Consider the following 26,932-nt stretch of genomic DNA (forward strand, 5'->3'; position numbering starts at 1 on the left):
TTTTAACGTCCCAAAACGACTCAGGCTATGAGGAACGCAGTAGTGAAGGGCTCCGGAAATTTCTACCACCTGGGGTTCTTTTACGTGCACTGGCATCGCACAGCACACGGGCCTCTAGAATTTCGCCTCCATCGAAATTCGACCGCCGCGGCCGGGATCGAGCCCGCGTCTTTCGGGCCGGCAGCCCAGCGCCATAACCACTCAGCCACCGCGGCGGCCCAAAGTTATGGAGGACACATGCTGTAAAAGCAACTGTGGGCACGAACTTGTAGAAGATGTCTGTGCGCTTGAGCAAGGGCACCAGCGTCCTTTCAGCCTTCCAAACGCTTGTTCAACACAGTTTCGTGCAATGCTGTGACAGGCGCTGAATGACTCTTGTACACTTGTGAGTTTTCCTGTGTAGGTCTTAAGAATCCACGGCAAATGCGGATACGCTGGGTCTGCCAATAACATGAGGTGAAATGTTTCTCCTTCAAACCCCCGGTCACCTTGGGGCAGGAGGTATTCGCTCCTCTTATAAATCTCCGTCATTTTGAGTGCCGTTGAATCATGGGCAGAACCGGAAGCTCGGCATGATGCGTTAAGGAACCTGCATATGCAAATGCATGCACTTGTTAGCCACGGTGTGAAACATTTCCCAGGTAAGGACTCTTAATAAGCCCGAAATGTTGAGCTAATTGGTGTGCGATTTTTTTAAGGAAAACTGCGCAAAAACGCAATAGATATAGGACATAGGAGAGGAAACAGACCAGCACTTGACCGAGTTTTCATGTCCTATCTGTTTTGCGCAGTTTTCCTTAAAACTGTTAGAACTTCATTAACAATTGGACTTTCGCTGTTATTTTGTCCGAAGCGGAAACGGCAGCTGAATTTCTACATAACCGAGTAACAAAGGAAAGCTCAAACAATGATCCAATTCGGAAACCTACACTCTTTAATTAAGAAATGCAAGAGTGCTTGCTCATATTTCATGCGATAGTAAGAGGCTGCATACTTCATGCATTAGAGACATGCTAAGCTTATTTATCGCTTTATGCTGCACACCTTTTCCGGAAATTGCTAAGGTAACTCCTGTGTATAATGGTGGCAGAGAAACCGATGTTAACAACTACGGGCCAATTTCGGTTAAACTTTCCGCACCAGTTAAACTTTCCGAATCCTTCTTTGATGGGATGGCCGGATTGGGCTGGTCGATCGGTTGCACGTCGCGATCGGTGAATGGTGGCGGCACGCTGGCCGGTGATCGAATATACACGGCGGTTAGCAGTACGAAGAGCCTTCAAGCCTTCGTCCGCTCGTCTGGCGGCACGTTGCCGGTTGGGGCAGCAATTCCAACTTCTCAAGACAAAACTTATTTATTTAAGACGGGATTGAAATACAAGGCAGTGAGAATAATGCAGTTTAACGAAAAGGCGGTTTAAAAACGGTCGAGACTGAGACTCGGCGCGCTCCTCCTTAGTCTGTTTGCAGCGGGTTATAACCCATTCGATAATTGGGCAGAGCTTTACTAAACCAGCTATCGCCCAATTTGAACTAATAGCAGTGCAATGGCACCGTATGTACAAGTGGACGGAGCCCAGGGCTCACGGGCCTGAACACTGTGGGCCCCGCACCTCCTGGAGCATGCCGGGCGCGTGGTTCCGCGTACGCAGCTCGCTGCATGTGCATTCCATTGAGGCCCCAAAGAAGCTTCCACGCATAGGCTTTGCCGTCTCCGCTGACAGCAAAAGGAATTTCTTCATCGAGAAAAGGTCGTCGGCTCTGACAAGGCAGTTCGGGGTGTGTCACAAATGGTGTGTCACAAAGTTTGGAGGTGCCACCTCCACTGCCTCAACAAAAAAAAACACCAAACGCACAACAAACTGCAATGCAATGATCGATATAAAGATAAAAAAAGTCTACTACAGCACCCAAAAGAATGATGCGTATCTCCAAAGAAACCCTCCGCTGTGTGCATTGATCAAGTTGCACACCCAGCACAACCATGCAACGGAGAGTGCAGCCGCTCTCCGCCTTCTGCAATGCAGTGAGGAAACAAAACTTTTTCATCAGTACTTCGCTGATGGACTTACTCCGGCTGATGCGATACGCCTGCACGAAGGGTCTTTGTGTGTTGAAGGCGACACTGGAAGCCTGCTGAAACTTGCCAGTGGTGCACTAAACCCAACGAAAAGGACTGTTTATTATATGTACGAGGCCTGGCGGGAGACACATTATGGCACAGTTTCGGTACCACTGATGAGGCTGCAGGAGAAAATCCCCGAGTATGCAGAACAAGGTAAGCAAAAAAAGAAAGGCTTGATGACAGCTAAGTCTGCATGACACAAACCTTTGTACAACGTGTTAAAGGGAGCATTTTTTTTGTTGCTTGCCACTTGCTAGAGCTGCCAGTGGGAATAAAATGTACTGCCTTCAGAAGTTTATTTCTAGTCCTCCATAAGGGTTCCTTTCTGTACATCGTTCTGTGGCTAATAAGCAGCTATGTCAGTATGAAGGCTGAACCAGTTTTTGCATGTGCTCCCAGTCTGGTTGCCTTGCTCAGTGACCACCACAGCAGGGAAGCATCCATGCACAACGCTGCTAAAACAGCAACACAGCATGGCCTCTAGTCTCTCGCCACAAAAACAGTCTGAGTTGTGATGTCCTCTAGCAGTCTATTTTTCTATGCCACTTCAACACAAACTCACGCGCTACGCACAAGTGCACAGCCGAGTTGCAAACCAATATTTATGGACACTAGACTGGACCATCTGCCACCGAGAAAACTGTTTTGAGAAAGCCGTCAATTTTGCAAGGTTGTGCTGTAAGCAGTAACATACTTAAAGCTAAATGCATTATTATTGCTCTGGAAGAAGTGAAGCAAGTTCAAATATGTGTCTGATTAGCCTGTTCAATGTACTGATGAGGGTGGACAATTAACAGAAACAATGCACTAAGCATGATCGCTATCTAGTATTGAGACACAGAGATACTCGCTTAGCAATGCCAAGAACCTATTACCCAATAAGGAAAAAGTCTGTCAGCTTTAACTTTGTTTACACAAAGATACCAAAAGTGTTGCCTACCCCACTGCACCTTTAGCTTTCTTTGTAATGCCAAAAATTTATTCAGGCCTAATGCCAGCAGATAGCTTTCCTTAACACAAGTTAGTGACAAATATTTGTTCTGCTTACTAAGAAAGCAATATGCCCTAACCCTTTTCAGCCAAATATTGTGCCTAGACAAAACTACAATGTAGCACACCCACCAAGCGGGCAGTGAGCGTAAACATCTACACACGGAGGTACTAACATGTGATATGTATTGAAAGAATTGCACCCCTTTGTGTAACACAGGTCTATGAAGCACTTTATGCTCCGAGTGAAAGAAAAATCCCACCAAATCCTATTTTTAGAGAAATCGTCAAAACACAAAACAGCATACAACGAAGATAAAGGACTTGCAATAAGTGGATCTTAAGGCCAGGACTTATAAAGGACTACTCAATAGAATAAGAAAAAAAAAGAGCTTGGTGAAGTTCTGAGGTCTGACTAGCAGTAATACTTCAAGGACTGTTAAAGTGAGTGCTACTCCTGAGGTTTATCAAACATTTCAAGTTGACAGTAGCATCACATCTTTAGAGTCCACTCCACACAACAAAAAAACCATTTTTCAATTATTTAGTGAACCCATTTTAAAAAAAAGCAAGAACAGCAAGCCGAACCTGAAATTCAGCCTGTGGTCAGGGGCGTGCTTCGCGTGATGCTGAAATGCAATCACAGCATCATTAAAAATATGCATATTCGTCTTGCATGGCTGAAGCAGCGACTGAAAACAATGAGTCCTTTCATAAAATGTTACGATGACCTAAAACAGCATGAAAATTTTGTTAGTGAAGCAGCTAGAAAGTATAAACGCACGGGGAGTGTTTGTGATGCCGAAAATGCAGTCTTGCTTAAAGCAATCACCTCAACAGACGCCACGGAAATGACAAACTTCAAAACTTATTTGCGCCGGAATGGAATATTGCATAGCCATCAAATTCAGAGAAAAACATACAGTATAAGTATGTTTTTGCTGAAAAAATTAGGTGTTAACACTGCAATATTTTTGCCCTATTTTAATGAAAACTTGAAATGGCGCTGATGACATTGTGTTGCGAGTTTGTTTAGTTATATTTTGCACATTTAGCTGTTTCATTTCCCTGGTGAGATGAAAGTGGACTGCCAGTAGCAATACATAAAGTTACATTATGCAGGCACATCATACTTTGTTCTTTGTTGCATGGAACAAGAAATCTCGCCTGAAATCACTAAAATGTAGCTGTGAAAATGGGCAGTGATGGCGATACCCTTCTTCCATTTTAATGTCCTTCCTACCATATAAAAATTCCTTTCAGTGAAAATGTGCTCTTCGTCCATATAAGATTAGTAATCGATGTAGGAATCAATTTGTTCTCAGTGCCTCATAAGATAATCTGTGTTGCCACACAAACTATGCTTTCATGTTATGCCATACTGAAATATGAAAACCTTTTTTATGCAGGAGTTGATGTGAAGGTGCACTCAGAGGGAGGGGCAGGCAGCTGGGCAGTGCTCCTGGTAACTCCAATCATGAGGCGTGCCCAGCAGCTGGAATCATCCTCCGAAGTCATCTTCGTTGATTCCACAGCGTCATGTGACTCAACAAGGAGCAGCGTGAGTGAGTGAGTGAAAACATTTATTGATCCATTCAAGAGATTCGCGGATTCGAAAGCTCCGTCGTCTTAGTTCTTGGCGCTGGCGATCGGAGTCTTCTCTTCAGCATGGGTGGGCCCCTATTCCAGGGCTCCACTGAGCCGTGCTGCATCGCCCGCGTGCCTCACTAAGGCCCGTTGGGCCTTGAGCTCGCTGCTGGTGAGACGGCTCTCCCATTGCTCCGCACTCGGGTGTTAGTGTTTGTGGAATGCTTTGTTGCGTTCGCACTCCCAAGTAATGTGATAAAGTGTGGGTGTGGCTGCGCACCACGGGCAGGTGGCCCTGTATTGTGATGGGAACATTTTGTTGAGTATGTGTAGGTTGGAGAAGGTGTTTGTCTGTAGTCTACGCCAGATGGTGGCCTCCTTTGTCAGAGCTTTGTGTGGTGGTGGATATTTGCTTCTGATCCCCCTGTGTAAGTTTAAAAGTTCTGCGTATCCCACCTCGCAGGCTAGCAGATGGAACTGCGGGGCGTTAGTCTGTCCTGCTCGGATTGCTTCGCCTCGAGCTAGGCTGTCTGCCCTTTCGTTTCCCTCTACCCCCGCGTGGCCTGGGATCCAAATCAGATTGTGTCTGGGTTTGTTTAACTCGGTAGGGGCTACCCCGCTGAGCATCCTGAGGGCCGTTTTGCTAATTCTGCCCTTCGTGTAGTTTTTGCACGTTTATTTCGAATCTGTTAGAACATTTAGGGGGCGGTCGGTCCTATAGCCTTCTGCTGCCGCCAGCGCGACGGCAATTTCCTCGGCCTCCGCTGCGCCAGCGACTTTCGCCGTGGCGCTGGTCACTAGGTGTCCTTCGTTGTCTACTACCACCATTGCGGCTGCATGTTCTGCTCCGCATGGATAGACGGCAGCGTCTGTGTAGACAGTGTTGTCTTTTGGGGCTATGTCAAAGAACATGGACCCTAATCTCCACGCAAACCGAAGCAAGGCTAGGGCAGAATACGTCGAATGAACGCTAGCCCCAAAAGGAGCAGCGTGACAATTATGCTGACAGCAACATCAGCTGGTGCCATACCCATAGCAGTCATTGTGCACAGCAGTCAGACTACTGAGGGCTACTCAGCAGGCTTCGAGCTCCTGAAGCACAACTACCCCTTTTCTTTTGGAGGCTGTGAGGTGGGCACATGTAAATTGTAAATTATACTGCATGTTGTTGAAAGAAATGCCAGGTAATGCTAGAATACATGAGTAAGGCAACATTAATTCAGAATATGGATCTGCGCCGGCCTGTAATTTTTGAAAGCAGCAGAGACAGAGCCACTGCTTAACAATACCAGCATTGGCCACAGGTCATGCCTGCAACTTCTAAGCTTGAACAGTTTGCAGCAAGAGGCGGTGTGACAATCTGCGAATTTTAAAATATATGACTTTGCACTTTGATAAAAACAAAAAAGCTGAGTTAACGCAAGCCTATCCCAATGCTTCCTAAATTCCTGCTTGCCCAGCCTGTCATAAATAAGACTTCAACCACAAATGAACAAGCTATAGAATTGAAGTGGTTAGGTTAAGCTTTCTTTGGTGTAGCCTGCCTGACACGCTGAACTATGCTGTGTAAATGTCACCTCTACATTGAAATATCAAGCAATGTTTGGCAAGGATAGAAATTATAGTTGCATAGTGTTAGGATCCTTTTAGTAATGCTATCAAAGCCGAAGTGAAAAATACCCTCATAGCAACACAGGGTAATGTAGCAAGGTCAGCTGAACTGACATACAATGCAGCTAAACTACTGCCTCCCAAGGTTCGTTCTAATCATGTTACCCTGCACCCGTAAATGTCTGTCATGGGAATAACTCAGCTGTTCCATAGCTGTCAATATGTGGCCTTTTCTTGTTGCAGGCACCAGACTTTTATGACTGATAACAGTGCTGCTGAGAAAGCAGCAATTCTTGAACATTGGCCAGAAGCCAGGCAGCAGCTATGCCACTTTCATATAGCGTAGGCTGAGTGGCGATGGCTGACGCTTGCCAAGCATGGTGTCAGCCCAAGTGAAAGGAAGTCACTGATGGCCATTTTTCAAAAGGTATGGAATTTATTTATTATCAGCGATATAAAAATCTGAATGCATGCAGAAACAGCAATGAGCGACCGATTCAGAAGAAAGAGTTTTGATGTTTTATGGGTGTTTAATCACCCAAAGCGACTCAGGCTATGAGAGACGCCGTAGTGAAGGTCTCCGGATAATGTCGGCCCCATGGGGCTCTACATGCACTGACATCGCACAGCACACAGGCCTCTAGCATCTCGCTTCCATCAAAATGAGACCGCTGTGGTTGGGATTGAACCCGCGTCTTTTGGGTCAGCAGCCAAGCGCCATAAGCACTGAGCCACTGCGGTGGAAAGGCCAGGTATTGTGCTGTTGATACTATGTCACAAGACAATGTCTCACAAGTCATAGATTGTATGCGTGCTATGCAGGCCTATGGTATTTGGTTGAAGAATGGGTGCTACTATAGCATGTCTGGTACATGATGATGCAGCCAAAGCACTGACCACTTGTGTTTCAGTTTGTAGGCACCATACACACATAATTGTAAAAAGTACAGCCTAGCATAGCAGAGTTTTCACCTCTCAATTCATCATCACAAACATTGTGGGACTACTTATGCAGCACAGCAGGGGCAGCACAGGTGTCAGCGGCAAGCAGGCATAAGAAGGAACCATTTGCGACTGTGGAATGAGACAATAATGTTCAGATAAAAAGCTGTACGCAACCTCGTGATCATGGACAAGGTTAAACAGTTGAGCCGACTTATAATAAACTTGACGGTCACACGGATTAGGTTCGTTGTATCTAAAGTTTGTAGTCACTGGACTTGCCCTATTACAGCCGAAAAATAGTCAGGGAAAAGTGGCAGTTATTTGTTCAAAAGGTCGGCTGTGTGTGCCTGTTTCTTCAAAGCGGACCCTGTCAAACTGCTTTTCAAGCTCTCTAGAATGGTCATGTGCTCCTGGCCAAGACCTTAGCGTTTCAGGAACATAATAATACCGTCGTGAATGAGGTGCTCATGGCAACTGGTGAAAGTCGCTATCCTCGCCTTCAATCCTCAACAAAGTTCTCAGGGTGCAAAGCTACTGCAGCACAAGTGCACTCATAACGTACAGTATGCATGACCCTTCTGTAAAGCTCTCAAGTAATGCATAGAGTTTCAAATAAAGCTATACCTTGCCGTGACTATTAGGCTCTCGAACCTTTCCACAGGAATAGTCGAATAGGCCTATAAACCAGGTGGGAAATAGCCCTTTGCGAAAAAACAATGGCTACTACATGATTTCAGATTTCAGTATTAGGTGCATACTGTTCGAGCGCTCTAAACATGGCTGACAGAGGAAATCTGCTGTTTACGAGTTTCTTGGACACGGCAGTCGCACAAAGGGCAGAGATCAGATTGGACAGGTGACGCATCACGTGACCAGGTGGGCCTGCAAGGCGTACCTCGTGACTGGCTTTCAAGCTTTTCAAATTCCTGCCATTGGCTGAGTATCAGCCGTGTGCAGCAGTTCACTTCCAACGCTGCACCTGTCTAGTGCTTACCGTGCTTCTGCTTCCACTTTAGACGCTTTACCTGGCTGGCGCACACGCAAGCGCCACCTGACCTTGTAGCCTGTTGGAGCAAACCTGGCCAGCAGTTAAAGCTTCAAATCCACTTTATTTATTTCAGGGGAGGGGGTAGCTACATTTTCTTTACGGGGATCACAGTAGCTAGGAGACTGTGGGAGTGAGCTTACAGCGCTTCCTCATTAGTTTAACAGAGTGATATAGCCAAGGTTGTTCGCTTTATGTGAGATGCAATGTCATAGCCCTGATGGTAGCTCCACCTCTTTTTTAACAAAAGCAGCAAATTTGGAAAAGGGAGCCTTGAAATCATTCTGTAGGCCGATTAAGGGGACGTCTCCAGGTGCTGCAAGATGGTACAGTTGCAGATGGAATTGACTCTTTGTCGTTCTGGTGACCGCTTTTCGTGCACAATGCCATGGATGCCAAGGATAGTCCTGAACATGCACCCGACTTTACACTTGTCTCACCATTCATCACAAGTGCAGGCTCTTCCCTGGGAGGATGGTTGCTTTCTTTCAGAGTCATAATTGTAACACCAGGTAGCCGCAACAGTGACCTGGAACAAAATGTTTGCACATTTACGACAATCCCATGTAGCTCCATGCAGGTGTCAATGCACTCCTCGTTCCGAAGAGTGGTCAGGATCTCAACCACAAATACGGCAATAAAATGATGCACATCAAGAGTTTAATCTGCTGCCGTGTCTGTAACCAATTCAAGAAGTTTAATTTTGGTAGCAGCATTTCATACAGGCCTTGCAAACCTGCGTGAATGCTTGCTTAATCACTGTCAAGGCCTTCATGAAACTTTTCCCAATGTGTACCCAAAATTAACGCACCTGCTCATTCTTCCAGGGATCTGTAGACCGAATCGACAAACTCAGCATATGTATAAATCGTTGTAGCAACTTTGTTCTAGCTCATAATTAAGTGGGGATTTTTACAATGCCGTTGAAGCTATACTAGTGTTTCCACCTGCTGCTGCACTTCAATACAGCAGATGCTCTTGAGATGGCAGCACCAGTGCTAAAAATTTTGGACACTGACTAATTCAAAGCTAAGCTCTCAGACTACATGTAAATGTTTGGAATGTACTTCATATAACGTGGTTCCGAATTGAAATATTTAGTTTTCTTATATAATGCACTAGTGTTTAAATGCTTCTGCTTGGAGCTATTCTTTTTTTTGCTGGAAACCTTGCAGATCATGGACGCTGATAGCAAGGACACATTGGAGGTCGCCAAGCAAGACCTTTACTCCCAACAGCACAAGGGCTTCATCACCCACGTCGTCACTCTACTGGAGAGAGAAGAAGAATGGGTGCTTCTCTTCCGACTGTCAGCGAAGACACGAGGCCACAACACAAATAATTATTCAGAGGCCTCGATTAGGGTACTAAAAGACATAATCTTGCACAGGACAAGAGCGTTTAATGTTGTGACCCTAGCTGAATTCCTCTCTGTTGTGTGGGAGAAATATTTTTTCCACAGAATACTAGATCATGTACACTCACGTATGACTGGGCACATGCTCCTCTATGAGAGGCTTTTAAAGAAGCTGCCAAAAGACACCGAAAAAAACATTAGATGCAACGGAGATGGGCATTATGTCGTCCCAAGTGACAGCAGTCCAGATAGCAAGCTTTACACTGTGTACTCTGACATCGGCCTGTGCACCTGCCGCTCTGGTCAGCAGGGCGCATTTTGTAAACACCAGGCACTCGTGCACAAAGTGTTTTGGTGGGATCTTCCCAAATGCACATCTGCTGACTACAGAAGCTCGCTACAACCTTGGAAAGCTTGCGCTCGGAGACAACTGTCCTGGCATTGATTTTTTTGAAGGCCTCCACGAGACACAAGTGCTGCAAAATGCTGCGTGCAGCAAGGCTCCCACCGATGCTCTAGACTGTTGGGACACTCCATCCACTTCAACAGCCCCAACGACCCAGTACAGTCCTCCAGAAAGTAGGGAAACTTCCACTGTTCAACTAATGAACCATGTAAGTTATGGTGCTATACATTAGCAAGATGAATTACAGCAACTCTATGTTGGCTGCAGTCATTATAAACCATAGTCATTATAAACCATAGTCAATGACAATAGGCACCCTATGATGACTAAGGCCCATTATTTTATGTGGTGGAGAATTTAAAATGCTGCGAATTCATAAAGAAAAATATCCAACATTTTGCAGAAACCATAACGTACATAAAATAAACACATGCTTATTTCTGAGACATACTCCAAATGTACCTTCAGTAAAGCAGCATGTGCTGGTTGCAGTTCAGCATCAGGTAATACTTGGTATTCCCTTCACTTGAAGGAAGGTGCTGGTAAGACAATGCCTCCCAGTGCCATGGTGCACAATCCTGCACCTGCTGCCGTGGCCATGCATGCAAGCCGGACAAAGCCATATATTAATCTGGCATCGGACTGTCACTCATTCATTCCTGGACAGCCTGGTACCATAAAAGATAAAAACCCATGATTGGATGCTGAGCGTTATTCAAAACTAGAAACTTCGTCACTACCATTAATGCTCCTTTCAAAATATGACAGTATCGTGGCTTTTCCTCTGAAAGAATGTGAATGCACTGTTACTGCCGCCGCCAAGCTCGAGACGTTCACTTGCTTATATAGATGGAGAGGTTAAGCATATCAAGGCATCAACAAAACTGTGTAACAATATGCTGACTTTTATGAGAATTCAAAACAAACCAGTCTCATTTTTATTACTCTCACACTCTGATTGGTGTCTGTAATAAAAAACGAAATTGCCATTCCTAACAAGAATTCTGCAGAAATGCTTAATTATGCAATTTTCCCCCAAAAGCAAGAAGACCTAACAACGGTTCATGTATATTTTAGACCATGGAGGAAGTAAATTTAAATAGAGAGGAGAGCAGAGGATCAGAGAATGCGCTCCCCCCATATGCATGACGCATCATTCTCCTCTCATTCCTCTCTTAGGTACAGTAGCAGCGCAAAAAAAACACACAAAAGAAGAACTAGACATCGAGAGACACGCACAGACGCTGCGTGTCTAGTTCTTCTTTTGTGTGTTTTTTTGCGCTGCTACTGCGCCTAAGACAAGTAACCAACACGCCCAAGAGCTCGTTTTACTGAATCATGCCTCTCTGTTGCCCACAGCAGCAACAGCCTGTACGTGCCGACTGGCATGCTGCCTCTTAGCAACCATAATTCTGACGCGTAAAGTAGGCTTATGAATAATATGTTAGTTCTGCCACTTTTTCACAATACGTCTGGGATACATGGTGCTTCTCCTCACTTTTCCTTCTTATATTTTAGCCACATGTGCATCAAAGAACTTGGCTCATTTTCAATAGGAGGAAGTTTAACGAAGCCTGCCGTGCTGTACCTTTGACGAGCATAAGGTTCATAGAGCTCAGTTTTCTCTTCGCATAGAACAGATTGAGACAAGCAGCCCATCGGTAGGCCAACAGCACCATTTAAGCAAACAATTTTTTTGTGCGTGTGTTTGCTTTAGGAACTGGCGGAGGACCCTTTCGAAGCCCTCATAGAAGCCTTTCAACACCTGAAGGCTGAAGTTGGAAATGACCCGACATGCATGAAGCATACAGCCAGACTGGCAAAAAAAAATGAAAAGCCTTCCAAGCAAGCAAAGTTTTGTCACGGCAATGATAAACACGTCACCTGCAGTCTGCAGGGTTTCAAGGTGCCGAGGCAAGATAAGTGTGCAGCCAACAAGCATCTCAAGGAGACGACCTGGCCTGAACAAAGGTTCAAAACGTGTCCCCCCAGGCAGGCCATCAAAAAAGGCCAAGCGCAGTCACTCGCTGTGCTGCAGTGTGGAGGACAACGTCCCAGCTGCAAAGTGACTGTGGACTGCTGCGTCAGTGTGAGTGTGCCTGCGAGTGCAAATGGCAGAATCATGCAGTGCCAACAAAGGGTCAATCACCTTGAAACAATCATTCACAGTGTGGGCAAACCAGCTAGCCCAGACTGCCCACTGATGTAATATATACGGGTAGGGGACAGGCGCGGGTTGATATGTCACCCTAATCGGTTTGCAAGCTACTGCGAGTAGTGATTTTTTAAAATGATTTCTAAATTGTAGGGTCCACGCAGAGCTTTCAAATTTGACTCGAATACCCACAAAGACCACCTCTGCAGATCTGCTGCACTAGAATATGACCATTGAAATCATTTCAGGGTCCCTTTAAGCACCACCCAGCTGGTCTCCCAAAAAGATAAGTTGTTGGCTCATCTCCCCCCCCCTCCCCCTTGAGAAAACTGCATATGCAATATGCACAAGACATGAAAGCTAACACGACAAGTCACAAGAAAAGCAAACATGCCTTGTGCAATTGGAGAGTAGCCCTTCCATCAAGTAGCACGTGACTGCGCCTCATGTACAGCAAGTCGCTGGCTTACATCTATGCCTTTAGGGCAATGAGCCATCAATTACGCCTGTGCAGAAGTTCAATGACTATAGACACCAAATCCTGGTTGCATGTTTTCTTCTTTGTAATAATACATAAGACAATAATATACATGAATCGCCATGTGGTATTTGCGTACAACTGCTGAATAATTTACAATCCTATTTCTGCTTTCACACTATTTCATTTTCAGCTTCAACAGGTGATCAATGACTGTGATGTCAAAGTTCAGTATTCGGTCGTTGCACCTTCTACAGGAAGTGCAGCGGCAGTATGGCATGGCGGACGAGGCAGTGATGGTGCTGCTGCTAAAGAGTACATCTGAACAGGGAATACCTTTTGTGAGAAATTTAGCGGATAGATAAGCAGCAGTAAATCACTATCAGAGGTAATAAACTACTTAAAGGTCAGTTGGTCAACATTATAGGCTTGAGCTAAATTGCCGTAGAGATGTGTATCAAATCGCTTTTCTTTTATTTTTTGCGGCGTGTTCACAAGGAGCACTGAATTTTATTTAGAGCATGCTGGCGTTATACCAGGCACAGCAACTGCTAGTCTATCAGCAGCGTATGTTGGTCAAGCAAGTGGTAATAGAGGAGGCAATATACCTTATTGTTTCGAACGGCTGCTGAAGAATATTTCAAGTTTCATGGGGCAGAATATTAACAATCATAATATTGCTTTTTTGACTAGTACCAGATATGTATGGCACCTTATGATCGAGTGACCCCATGCCAGTTCTCAAAACCACCTTATGATCGAGTGACCCCACGCCAGTTCTCAAAACCACATTAGTAGGTTATGCAGGCATTTTGCTCATTCCTTGTAAGGAATGAAAATGTAAATGTAAAATTATTGCAATTCACTTCACATTTTTGTAATTGCGATGGGAACAAAGAGACGGGTTTTTGTTTGAGATGAGAATGGACTGCAAGTGTAAAACATCCGTACCAAACAACTGCGACACGATAAGGTTGCCGTGAAACGCATAAAACTGAAGGAATAAGCTTCTTTTTTTTTTCTGGCAATGTCGGTCACAAGAAATTACCACTGTTTCTTCCACAGGTGCATACTTTTAAAGCAGTACACTGCCTTTGTGTAGTTGTGGTTGCCTAAAATTGATTCCCTGTGAATTGGAGTTGCTATGAAGGATGTAATGAACAAAATTGTCGACAGGAAAGCACTGAGAGGCAGCAGGCCTTTAAGAGCCGTGTTCGTATGCACCGTGGAGGGCGATCACCTGCTCCCTTTTGAAGCCAAGTCTACGAAAAGAAAACTGACTTATTTTTTTAGCACATTCACAGTAGCAAGCAACGGCGCCATTCCGCACGCTTGTGCCGTGTCGCTGTATCATTGTGAACAAAGCTCCTGTATGGGAGCCGAACATCTCAAGCTCTAAATTAATTCATTTAAGGCCAGTGCTTGCATTTTTTCGTTTCCATCCCATCCGCGACCAAACGATTGCCACAGCTAGTGCTTCAACATCTTATTTCTGACGTGCAAGTTATGACTGTCACACTTAGTTGGCACCCATTGTTGAAGAGACACCGTATATTTAAGTTGTAAGAGACGCTTCCCATTTCGCAGCAAATTTAATACTTTAGATTTCCACACGCTAATGTTTTGGGTTTTCTGATAGCTTACCTTTTCGCTGGTTGGGTTATTGCCGCAGCGTTGTCACCGGACGAGTGCACCCAAGTTGGTCATGAACTGCGGTTTGAGGTTTATGAAAGCTGTCGCGGCGTTCCGGCAATGACACTCACATATCGTTCGAAGCGAAGAACTACGCTTCGTTCTGGCCATCTCTTGCGGTGACGGTATTCTTTGAGCAGCGCTGTGTGGGGCTCATCGAGCCTACGTAGCTCGACTCGCTGATTCCAGTTGCCGAGGGTCAAAGCGTGGTATGCGTAAGCGTTTCATTAACTTACATATTGAATACCTTTGAAAAAATAAAGACGGAATCGAATTAATTTAGACAACTTCACGCAGCACCGAGTTTCCATATGTCAAGCAGAAGCCCATCTGACTTCGTGGCAATCACGATGCTGCTGCCCCGCCAATTTCGAGATCGACAAAAGACAGGCACTGCATTTTTGTAAACTATTTTATTTTTATTTTATACTCATTTCACAAAATGAGGCACTAATTTGCGTGCATTTTTTGCAAAATGGTTTTTTCAAAACTGCCTGTTATTATTCCGCTAAATTTGGCAGAACTTGCTTTGTTGGTTGCCCTGTTGGTGCTGTTGGTGCTGTTGGCCGCATCCAGGGCGGAAAACGTGTTTCCTTAAAATTTCCTGCAGATTGCTTGCCTGCATCTTTACAGCCTTTCAGCAGTGATTTTTAGCAGTTGTGGTGTAGTTTACCTTTGTAATATGACGAGGCGTTCCCTCTTAATGTGTGAAATCAACCTCCGAAAATGCATTCGTTCTGCAGGCACCTCATCGCATGGATTTTGTGCATCTCGGAAGGCCTTGTGATTTCAGCGGCACAGTCCGCCGCCGCTGGTCTCTCACTGCTTTATTTTTTTCTTACTCCAGTAGCAAACCTGTTGTGTGCTCCACTTGTGGTATTTTGTGCCTTCTCATTATCCCTCATTGGGTATCCACCGCAAGGCACTACCGTCATGTGGTGAAAAGCTGTGACGCCAAATAAGATGAAATTTCATGGACCGTTGTCGAGGTGGAACAAATTTTGGCCTTGCTAGATTGCCAGGACGTGCTCAAGTGCCTAGCATGTGCATTGTAGTGAGATATTTGTGCCGACTTCATACTGCCGAAGAACCGCAAGATGCTTTGGTTACCTTGTACAGAAGAACGTGCTCTTTGGCTGAGTCGCATTTTTGCTGTGCTGTGGGCACACAGTATGCAATGTAAGCCTGTTCTGGTTGTTTATACCCAATTTATAATCCTGTATGCTACTTGACATTTTTGCCTTTCAGTAAACAAGTCAAAATGAGGCCTATTGCATATGCCGCTTCCTATTGTTGTTTTTCTAACACTGGCACACTACGCGTTCGACAAATAAACGTTAGTGTACCAACCTTACTTCAAGCAAGTTAACACGCACTGGATTCTCTTGAAGTGCTCATTCCTCGAGAACATTATTGACATTCCGTAACGAAACTATAAAATGTACTGATAGCAAAAACTTTTCTTGTTAAAGGGCATATGGGGTACTCATACAAGCTGTCATCTAAAAAGCTGTAGCTATCCCATCTTTCAGTATAAGCACAAGTTATAGTAAACGCACAAAACAGTGCAATATTTAAGCAATGCGAGCTCAAAATAAAAAAAGTTGGGCTCATAACAGCATGAACAGCTGGTGACAAATGCCATAACAGGAGGACTGACATCTCCAGATGTGAGTTGCAGGTAGTGTAGGGTCTGCTAAGGGGTGTGTTCAGAGTTCACTTAAGAGCTACGAAGTTACATTATATTTCAATTCCTTATAGGCAACCTGTGATGAAGTCTGCTGCGTCGATTGCGGTGCTGTAACACAGCCTAGCAAGAGAGGATGCATTTTATAGTTGCAACCATGGTGCTTTTCTATGCCACCTGCCTACTTTTATAGGCATAAGCATGTGTGCCCTGTCGAAGCCACATGTGTGTCAGCTAAGTGGGGTACGATGGGGGCACCTAGGCAAGGGATGTTATCAGCCAAACGTACACTTTCATAATCATTCCTAATGTGGTGTTGCATTTGTCACTGCCAAAGCAGCTGACAGTAGCAGTTTTTAGACGCACATTTGAACAATATATATATATTTTTTTCACAGCAGGCATTATCTTGCAGAAAAGGCGTGAAAACTCGTCTTCCACCCAGAAAAATTGTTTGAAAACAAACGCACATTGGTGACACGGGCGTGACCAAATTCTACAAGGTGCCAACTGCACCTGTGAAGTGAAAAGAACCACCGTGCGTTGCTTGTGCCTGTCGATAACGTGAACTGCACTAGCACAGCAGAAGCTGGAGGTTTGTTTTCAACCTGTGAAGCTCAAGGAGGTTAGATGCGAATGTGCAGAGCGGCCATGTGAAACAGGCAGATTGCAGTGCTGCCTGGACACTGCAGGCTGCCTATCCACACAACATTCACAAATGTTTAATCCTGAATGCACCCATTTCATGTGTTTGTCAATGCACCTTGCAACTCTCAAGTCAGTTCAGAAAGAACTATTGAAGTCGCTTAACTTTCTGTTTTCATAAAGCAGCTAAACGTTTAAGAATATTTATGGTATAGGTATTTGAAAGGATTCCTGAGCAATATTAATTAAAAGTAGGATTCGATTTTTACGCACCAAAGCAGCATGACGTAGAGGGCTTCACAGTTTCAAGCTTTGTGCTCAGCACTGTAATACACTACTTCGTAGTGGTGCGAGTAGCTTCGTTATACAGTCATTGCTATATGGACATCAAGTTAAGTACTCTCCTTTTACTACTTTTGCTCTTCTATGTTCACCTTCTCAGGCATGAGTTCCTTGCCATGTTCATTTCATTCATCTCATTAAATGAAACTTCAACAAATGTGAATGGGCCTCTGTGGTAATGCAGCAGCAAAGCCATTCTGCTGGACAAACCAGGTTACAGGTTTAATTTACAGTACATCTTCCTGGGCTTACAAACTAAACATTTTGACAGATTTGCCTGTCTGGGAGGCAGTCAACGAAAAAAAGTCGCCATTGACCGCCTCCCTACAGTGCGACGTGACAAACATCCTTAACCGCCCTTCCTCCTCCCCCACTCCTTTCACATCACAGCTTTCGTTCCTTTGACCCCTCCTCCCCTCCATACTTAAAAGATGCTAGCTACTGCCCGCAGTCGCCCCTGATGAAGGAGCCGAGCCGGCTTCGAAACGTTGGGTTAAAATAAAGTTTTTGGTTGGAGATGTGCAGTTTATTAGTCTTCCAGGGCTAGTTGGTGGAGCATTGCCTAACAAAAGGCAAAAACAGCACTGAATTTAACACACCCCACAGAAAGACGGACAGGACGGGCGTTGACTCCAACTGTGTTTATTGAAGGCCACATGTAGCATATATATAGCCCGAAGAAGGTGAACGCATGCACGTTTCCCATAAGGCAAAAAAAAAAAAATCAAAAACACCACACAGACTGAAACTACTCATTATTGAGTATTTTTAAACAATCTATGTTCACTTGCTCGCAGGGAGATAGAAGTGCTACTTACGCACTTGTCACCTCTCTCTTTGATAAAGAAGGCTTGAGCCAGTTCGTGAGCTAATCTATCTTTACTTCCAGCTAGAATTGATCTCCCCAAATTGTGGTTCAGTTATTCACATTTTTATCAATGCAAGAGCGGCAATGGACAGGTAGTTTTTCGAAAGAATATGATGCGTTCCCTAACGACCTCTTGTGTTCCCCAGCACGCTCGTTTACGCAGCGTCCAGTCTGGCCGACGTACGCCTTTCCACATGTAAGGGGGATCTCGTAGACTACTCCTGTGGCACACCTTATGTAGGGCTTCGAGTGTTTTTTCCACAGCTGAATGTTTCTTTAGCACCACTGCTAAGCTTGAGGCACATCGTGACCAATTTGCAGGGGGCGGAGAAGACCATAGGAACTCCGTACTTGTTGCCAACTCATTTTAGATTGTGGGACACCTTGTGAATATATGGTATCACCACTGGTTTGGATTTGCCGAAATCTTCTTTCCGGCATTGCCTCTTTGCCCTACTCTTAAGTTTCTGCAGCAGTGCCTCGGTCACGGCAGCCAAGACGTGGTTAAGGAACCCTGCTTTACGCAGTCTATTTACCTCACCCTGGCAGCTTGCCCACATCATGTGAGAGCACGACTTGAGGAGTGCTGACTCCATGGAAAGGGTAGCAATAGCCCTCTTAACAATTTTTGACTGGGCCGAATCAAACGGAAAAAAGTCCTTCTTGGCCCTAGGAAGGTAGCGGCAGTGTTTTTTGGCGCTACCCTCTCGATATCCCTGCTGTTTTTCTGCAAATCTTCCAATCTTCTTCCCTATTTCCTTTATTATCTTCTTCACTATTTCCTTTATTTCCGCTGGCCACAGCTAAGCCAGAACTTAACATAGTAGATAGCAATTGCTGCTGCAGTCATACATATTTTGCTTCTGCTTTGTTTTTTAATAAAAACCACAGCAACGACAAGAGACGACCTTATTTTCTTTAGACTCCATTTTAGCGTGTTACACGAGGGACTGGTATTGACAAGATACAAGACGTTGCAGCAGTCACCAAGTTTGATGGGCAGAATATGGCAGCAGTATCGTACGGCTATGGTAGCGGTATGGATTTTTCTTGCAGACTCAGTACGAAAATGCCAGTCTGCAGATAATTTTAAAGCACATCGAACAACTCTAGGTGGAAACATTGAGAGCAGCATGATCTACATTTACTCACTAAACATGCTGAAAGTAGTTCACGCCAAAAAATGCAGTACAGTTGTTATTAGAAGATATCATGCATAATACAGCAACAGCCCCAACACTCGACATGCAATAAAATTGTGCTGGGTCCGGAGCCATGTCAGCATATGCAGTAACAAAAGAGTTGACGGGAGTGCTTCATGAGCATACGAGAAACTAGAAAAAGTAAATATTCCACATACTTTGCTTGAAGCTGGTGGATAGTAAGATAGAAAAGAAATAGTAGACCACCTCATATAATGCTATCAACAATAAGCTACACCTGGTAAAGCAGATTCTCAGTGAATCAAAATTATGGCGGCACTAAATAATGCTTTATTAAACTTGTCTTACACCACCTTCACATGGGGCATATGCACGTTACGCATAACTTCAGGCCACCGTGGTGGTGCAGTGGCTATGGTGCTCGGTTGCAGACCCTAAAAACACAGGTCCCATACTGGCCGCATAGGTCACATTTCGATGGAAGTGAAATGCTAGAAGTCCTTGCACAGTGCGACGTTAGTGTATGTTAAAGAACCCCAGGTGCTTGAAATATCCGCAGTCCTTCACTACGCCGGCCCTCATACCCTGAGTCACTGTGGGACTTTAAACCACAAACCACATAACTTCATGCTTATGAAACAAGGAAAGCCTGTTTGTGAATGAAGTTGCAAAATGGTCATGGTAAAACATATTCATGCAGAAAGCTCAAGGAACTAAGAATGCCTCATTGCCTGCTTTGCACTGGTATGTTTCACGCCATAATTTCAATATATGCCTGTATTGTCCACATACATTCGTAATGTATGTCTGTTAAGACATTTTTAATTTAAGAAACACATACTCAGTGTGTGTGTTGTATATGCGAAGTGATGTGCGTACGTGAATAAGCAGCTCTTGTTAGAGCTACCTGTCGATGAGAGGAGTCCGGGCTGAAAGCAGTTCGCTTTTGAACTGCAAGCTGAATATTTGGGAAGTTTTTCTTGCAGCTTTTTTAGTACACTAACAATGGTGCTGCAGCATTTCTGTTTCCACACATTACAGATGTTAGTATGCAGTACTCTTTGTTCGGTTTACAAGATTGCTAGAAAGTCGCCACAACCTTGTGGTATCCTCCTCAACAGGGAGTCGGTTCTCATGTGTGTGTGCAGGCTTCAGGTGGTGAGGACAGTGCTTTTACTTCACTCCTGTGTGCAGGGCATCAGCACTTTAAACTGGGCAATTGTACTCGTGCTCGGTGCCTCTCTTGACTGCACAAAGAGAATGAGGCTAAGCAAAGGAAAGTCATTCTTTTTGATGCATTTGTTCATCTTCTTGCCTCAACTTGCACATAGTGTTGGGTCAGCTCGCCACCTTCAAGGTGACATCGCTTTCACGGCACTGCAGGCTGCCAGAGAGAAGCAAAAGAAAAAAATATAGACCTCAAGGTCGGTATGAAGTCTACGAAAATGTGAAATCTGCTAGCTTCGCTCGGCAGCTGCGTTCGATCTCGCCGGGCTGTTAATGCACCGCATGCGAGCAAGCGCCGCAGGACCGCATGACAACAATCGAGACGGAGCTCCAGAAGATCTAACCTTCAGCAGTCTCCTTTAAGCTCACCGTTGACACAGCCTGTCCCAGCCAAGCATAGATGCCAGAGCCGGGACAGTAGCGCCAGTGGAGCAAGAAGACCATTTACGATATTTGCGGGCATATGTTTGGGATGGGGACGGAAAAATATGGTACGTAAGAGAAGACAGGGTCAGCCTGCGTATCACCAAAAATAAAGTAAACGCACTGCACACCAATGAGTGCGACAGGATCGCGCGACAGCTATCGAGACGGAGTTTCGGCATAGCTCACCTTCGGTTTTCTTTTTTTTTCAACCTGTACACCGCTCGTGCTGGTTTTGGGGCTGCGCCTTAGCGCGATACTCAGTCCTATGCACATTCCTTCCCGATAAAACTATCGAAACCAGCCAGCCCGCCAGCTGCCCCGTCGGCCGACGTGGAGATGGCACGACAAACGCAAGCGATGTAAAAAGTGGATTGCTGTTGAGAAGTTTTAATGCGGCAGACCATTTTATTAACAGTGCATTTCTGTTTGTGTAATATGTGGTATGCTCGAACAAACGTAAGGGGCGTAATCGTTTTGTTTTGCTTGTGTTTTTGTGTTTAATGACGTCACCGGAACTTCCGCTGCTGCACCTTCGGGTCTTTGGAAACACGCCCCCGCAGCAGCGTAGGCGGCGTGGCGGCATCTCTCCGGTCTCTTCGCCTTCCTGGATTGCGGCGCGCGTCGGGTTTCTTTGCTTGTCATATGTCGTAATTAGCAGTAATAAACCCGGACCACGAGGTGCCACTGCTCGCTTTTACGGCCGCGATGGGCATCGAGCCCTATGCCTGCGCACGAAGAGCCGTGCGAGTAGCTCCGGAACTCCCGACAGAAGGAGGCGGCAGAGGAAAATTGAAACCATATGCGCGCGCTTGCCCGAGAGGCTCGCGCGGCGGCACGAGCAGACGATTTTCATGGCTACCGGAAGTGTGCCCGTGACGTCGTGGCTGCCGTGGCTCCAGCGAATGAGAGCGTGTGGTGGCCTGGCGACGTCATGGTACAGTGACGTCTTTCTTCCACGATTTTAGTTCCAAAATCGGCCACTACGATCACACCAATCGGCCCGCGAATTTTAAAAAAACACGGTTTTTAAAAGTTCATAATAAATTGCCGGCTCAGTTCTGAAGACTCATACTTGGTGTGAATGCTTCTTAGCATCATTTCTAAGCATTGAAAGCATTTACAAGTGACTTTTTATTCGTTGCATAGTTTCTTTCAATCCGAAATCCTACACTCAGATTGCCAGCTATAAGAACAAACTACGGGCGACAAACGTTAAACTTTCAAACAATTAAGATGTTGAACAGAACAGATATCAATGTTGATTTAAACAAAAGATTTGCTGTTTTCAAAAATAATGCAAGAATGTTTTCGTTTCTGGCAGAATTTTCTTTGCTTTATGAAGACATTGTGTGATTTCGTGTGCGTGTAGTTTCCTATCAAGAAGCAAATGTTCATTTTTTACAACATACCCTAATCACTGAAGTGCATTTGCAAGTGTTTTTCATGCGATTTCGTTTGTTTGCTTTCTTTTTCTGATGAGCAAATATTTGGCTCACACGTGCAATGCCGCTTGCCGAATTATAGTAATTAAATTGTTGTGCTGAATTAGTATTGGAGGGCCGAGGCCCCTTCACGTGTTGTTGCGCCTTTAGCTTCGCCCCCCCCCCCCCTAGACTTGTTCTAAGAAACAAAGAAAGGAAAAAACATGCAGTATTATAACTAAAATGTATTGCAGACAGAAGAAATATGCCCCTTGCACGTAAAAGATTGCATACCGGAATTTGCCTTTTAATCATACACTCCTGAACACATGTTTAATGCTACAAACTAAAGAGCAAGCTGAAAGTAATAAGTGCATTTACAGTCTACGGTCGTCCACCACTGCTTGCATGTTGTGCGAGGCCCGCTGCTTGCGGTTAATGAAATCATCGTAACCATCCTTCGGCGCAGTAAAAAGAATGTGGATATCATCCATATCTCCAGACATTTGGGGGGATGTGGCATTTCTCTTCGAATCGATTGGCTATTTCCGCAGCTCCTTGCGGTGATAGCAGCTTAACGTACTTCTATTTTAGGAGTGTTGAGACGTTCAGGCGGAATAAGCACGCAAACTTTTTAACGGTGCTTTTGTGAAGGCCAAATTGGTTTCCAACCACCCGGTACTCGCAGCGGCTTGCAAGCTTGCAGAGGGCCACTGCAATCCTTTTGTCGACTGGAGTCCTCGCAAAACACTCCTCAGGTGACTTGTATGTATGGCCACAGCATTGCGACAAGCTCACAAAAGCTCCAACGCGACATCCTGCAGTTATCTCGCCAGTGCTTGTCGTCAAAGTTTGCGCGTACAGTCCTGTCCCACCAGTCTGTGAACCGGTATTTGGCCCACAACCTTCTCTTGCTCTCCTGTGGTGCCGTGCAGTGGAGCCCTGCGAGAAGACGTTCAGTAACAAATGTTGATCTGCGACATACGTATCCGGACGTATCATGGGGAAAAAGAATGAATAGCAGACATTTTTCCTCACTAATAATGCGACAGATTGCAGCTTCTCCAGTGGCATCTTTATTATCAGGATGCGGAACGGACGACACTATCAGCGCACGAGCTATGAATTCGTGCTGCAGTTCACTCTTTAGCAGTGTTCGGTGGCGCCTTCCAGCGCGGCACATGACACCGTATCCTAACTCTTAATTTGTATCAGGCATTTATGCTATGTAGGGACAAGCAAATGCAATTATAACCAAACATGATGGCGACTTATACCCCAGTTACACGGCCGACTTAAGCGCGGTTAACCGTAACCATGGTTAAGCGGAGATAACCTTGGTTATCGCTAACCTCAGTTTGGCGGTGTTACACGTGAAAACGTGTCCCATGGGCGTGTTCGACGCTGGTCACGTGACTGCTGCTCCAGACACAATTATAAGGCCAATTTTATTCCCGCGATACACAAAACATTTAACAAACCACTGTGATAGGAAGTTCTTTTGGTGAACTAAGCTTGGTATCGCCTGTGCATCCAAAACTTGTTACCCGAGGTTGTTCAAATTCAGACAAAACATGAAGGTAGTCTTTCAACATGGGGCGCAGTCGCCACCGTAGCCGATGCTAGAGCCAAGGCAATCCTCCTTCACTGCTTGCCATCGCCTCGGCACTTGCAGCTATTTCGTTTTCTTCTCGCTGTTTTCGTTTTATTTAATTTCAGATTGTTTCTCGTGTCATAATAAGTGCACTTTGCTGTTTTAAGTATATTTTCAATTCTATTCCATCCTTTTCTTCGTGTTTGAAGTGTATTTTACTACATGAAGTGTTGACAGTGCTGTGCGTCGGTGGGAAGTCGTGCATATATAGCGATGGCTCAGAGCAAGCCTATGCCGGGCGGGGAGGCAGAGAGCAAGTTCCTCGCTGTGTTCGCCGCTTATCAAATGGAGATGCAGCAGCTACGTCTGCGACAGCTCGCCATTCTTGGCGACCTTGAAGACAAGCAAGCCGAGCAAGAACGAGCCGAACATACGTGCCGGCGCCTCCAAGTTCTGGCTGCAAGGCTATGCTCTCGCGAGCGGAGTGTGTGGGCGTATCCGCGCGAAGCTTCATGGTACGAAGCAACGCTTCCGCACTTGCCAGAGGCTGAGTTTAGGGAGAACTTTAGAATGACAAGAGGCACATTTGAATACATTTTAAATGTATGTGACCGCATGAGGAGGCTGGACACAAATATGCGGAAAGCAATACCGCTGCATAAACGTGTGGCAAGTGCCATATATCGTGTTGCGACTTCCGCGCAAGAACTGTGGCAAACGTGTTTGGAGTCAGTCGCTCCTCAGTTAACATCATCGTTAAGGAGTTCTGCGATGTTGTTGTGCAACTTCTCGAACCTCGGTACGTGAGAATGCCGAGGACGCACGAACTGGCCGAACACCTGCAGCAGTTTTCTGCAGTTGCAGGCTTCCCTCAAACTGTTGGAGCACTAGACGGCTGCCACATCGAAGTCTGTCCACCTTCCGAGCATGCAGTGGACTACTATAACTATAAGGGGTGGTATAGTGTAATACTTTTGGCTGTTGCTGACCATAAGTACAAATTCCTTTACACAAACAGCGGATCTCCTGGGAGAAACCATGACGCAGATGTGTTTGCGGAATCGAAACTGCCAAAGATTCTTCGCAGTGAATTGTTTAAGATGGAAGCCAAAACCATCGAAGGAGTACACGTATCACCTCTGCTGCTGGCTGATCAAGCCTTCCCACTCCAAAAAAACATCATGAAGCCATACCCGCATTTTGGGACTACTGATTCTGCTACGTAGGCATTTAACGTTCATCTTTCAAGTGCCAGGCGTGTGGTAGAAAATGCCTTCAGGCGGCTCAAGGCACGTTTTCGCATACTGCTTAAGGGCCTTGAATGCGACATTGTCAATGTGGACAAAGTCATTCGCTGCTGCTGCGTACTCCACAGTATTTGTGAGGAAATGACTGACAGATGCGACGCCAACTGGCTGGATGTGGTCCGTCTAGAGGATGGACGACGACCACAGCCTTCCTGCAAAAGCATTCAAGAGGAGCCTTCGGGGGTGGCACTGAGAAATGCCCTGGCGAAGCACCTTGCTTCACAGTGAACGGGCTTGCATGTGTAGCAGCAGCATGATCGGCATGGTCGAATGCTTCCATCGTTCGCTAAAAACATCCCTCAAAGCCCAACTTGATACCACCCACTGGACTGCCTCCCTACCGCTGGTTCTGCTCAGCCTCCGTGCTACGCTAAAACAAGATCGTCGTTGCACTCCGGCAAAACTTGTCTTCAGCTCACCCTGGTGAATTTTTCGAGTCTAGCGGTTCATATACAAGTCCAGACCCTACCGATCACGTGACACAGCTCCGCTATTTTTGCCGCCATCTCAGGATGACACATTTCCGACGCCAGTCTCGACGATATTCACATGTTCCATCCGAACTCGCGACTTGCACGCACATCTTTGTTCGCCGACACTCTGTCCGCAAGCCGCTTCAGCGCCCCTATGACGGCCCCTTCCGCGTACTCAAAAGAACATCGAAGTTCTTCATCGTCGACATTCATGAGCACACTGACACCATTTCAATCGACTGCTTGAAGCCAGCCTTCAGAGAGGACTTCACGCCCACTGGACCTTCATGTGTGCTTTCTCAAGTTGTATAGCATGATGAAAAGTAGTGTCTATTGCAGCAGAGATTATAATGCAATTGTGACGGTACACGCATCAATCAAAGCACCTGCCTACTTCATAGTATACCTATTCATTACACCGCATAAAGTATTGTGATGTGGCCTCAGCCTAGTGCTTGCAGCATGTATGTGTATCTGTTTTATTCAGTGTTACCATTGTGTCATGTTGTGCAAAATGGCATTGTAGGGTTCTGGAGGTTTACGACTTGGATCTTGTTCAGTTGCCTACCCATTTTATAATTTTGATAGCTTGTCGTATAGCATGTATATGTTATTAACAATATTGGCCTCAAAGTTTTTAGTTTCATGTTGAACAAAGGCTTGTTTAATGTTTGCAGGATAAAAGTACAGTGATAAGCATTCTTAAGTTTAAAATATTTATTTAAGTGAGTGCCGTATCATTATTGATGTGGACAAATTAGACGGTAGTAGTTAAAAAAGATTCGTCTTAAGCATTTGACCATGCTGCACTGTCTGTCGCAGTTGATAAAACACCACTTATTTCAGAGGGGACAGATTATTTCATTCCTGATTTTTATTTGCTGTGAAGTACGATTTCACGACATCAAGCATTCCTCTTTGAATCTCGTTGCTTTCCTTCTGCAGTTCCAAGAGCTGCTTTCTCAGCTCGGTACTTTCTCTGGCGGCCTTGGCTGCCCGGTCATCGGCTTGCTGCTGCATTATCAGCAGCTCCTGCAAAAGCGAGCTCGCAGGTCTTTTTCGGTGTCTTGCGGTGCTGTCGCTGCTTTCTCTGGGCTGGGCCATGGTTCTCTGGGCCATGGTGTCTACAGCTGTTTCATGGTCAGCATCAAGTGTAAAGGTTGCGAGAACCTCTCCAGCTCCATCTTCAGGAGCCTCTGGCACCTGCCAATACCAAGCAAAAGTTAAAAACTATAAATATGTATGCCACATAGCTGCAGGATATGAAACCTAGCTGCTAGGCAAGGCCCAAAATAGATTTTCGATAACTTATCAAGAAAGCTCAGAGAAATGAGCAGGATAAAAAGGGTAGAAATGACGACTTCCAACTCGCAAGCCATTTTATGATG

The 26,932-nt window shown here is 45.4% G+C and overlaps 1 long non-coding RNA gene across 2 annotated transcripts; it reads right to left on the reverse strand.

The window, feature by feature from the left end:
* Nucleotides 1–8,526: 8,526 nt before the first annotated feature.
* Nucleotides 8,527–14,731, reverse strand: LOC144106709 (uncharacterized). Of its 2 annotated transcripts, none has more exons than XR_013309100.1 (3): nt 14,344–14,731; nt 10,529–10,653; nt 8,527–8,832 (listed from the first exon to the last, which is right to left on the reverse strand). It is a non-coding gene; the product is annotated as an uncharacterized LOC144106709 (long non-coding RNA). The 2 variants fall into 2 exon arrangements; XR_013309098.1 differs by lacking the exon at nt 8,527–8,832 and adding an exon at nt 9,781–9,832 and having other exon boundaries at nt 14,344–14,730.
* Between the last annotated feature and the right edge of the window lie 12,201 nt (nt 14,732–26,932).

Source organism: Amblyomma americanum, chromosome 1 (assembly GCF_052857255.1).
Source record: "Amblyomma americanum isolate KBUSLIRL-KWMA chromosome 1, ASM5285725v1, whole genome shotgun sequence".
Lineage (NCBI taxonomy): Eukaryota > Metazoa > Arthropoda > Arachnida > Ixodida > Ixodidae > Amblyomma > Amblyomma americanum.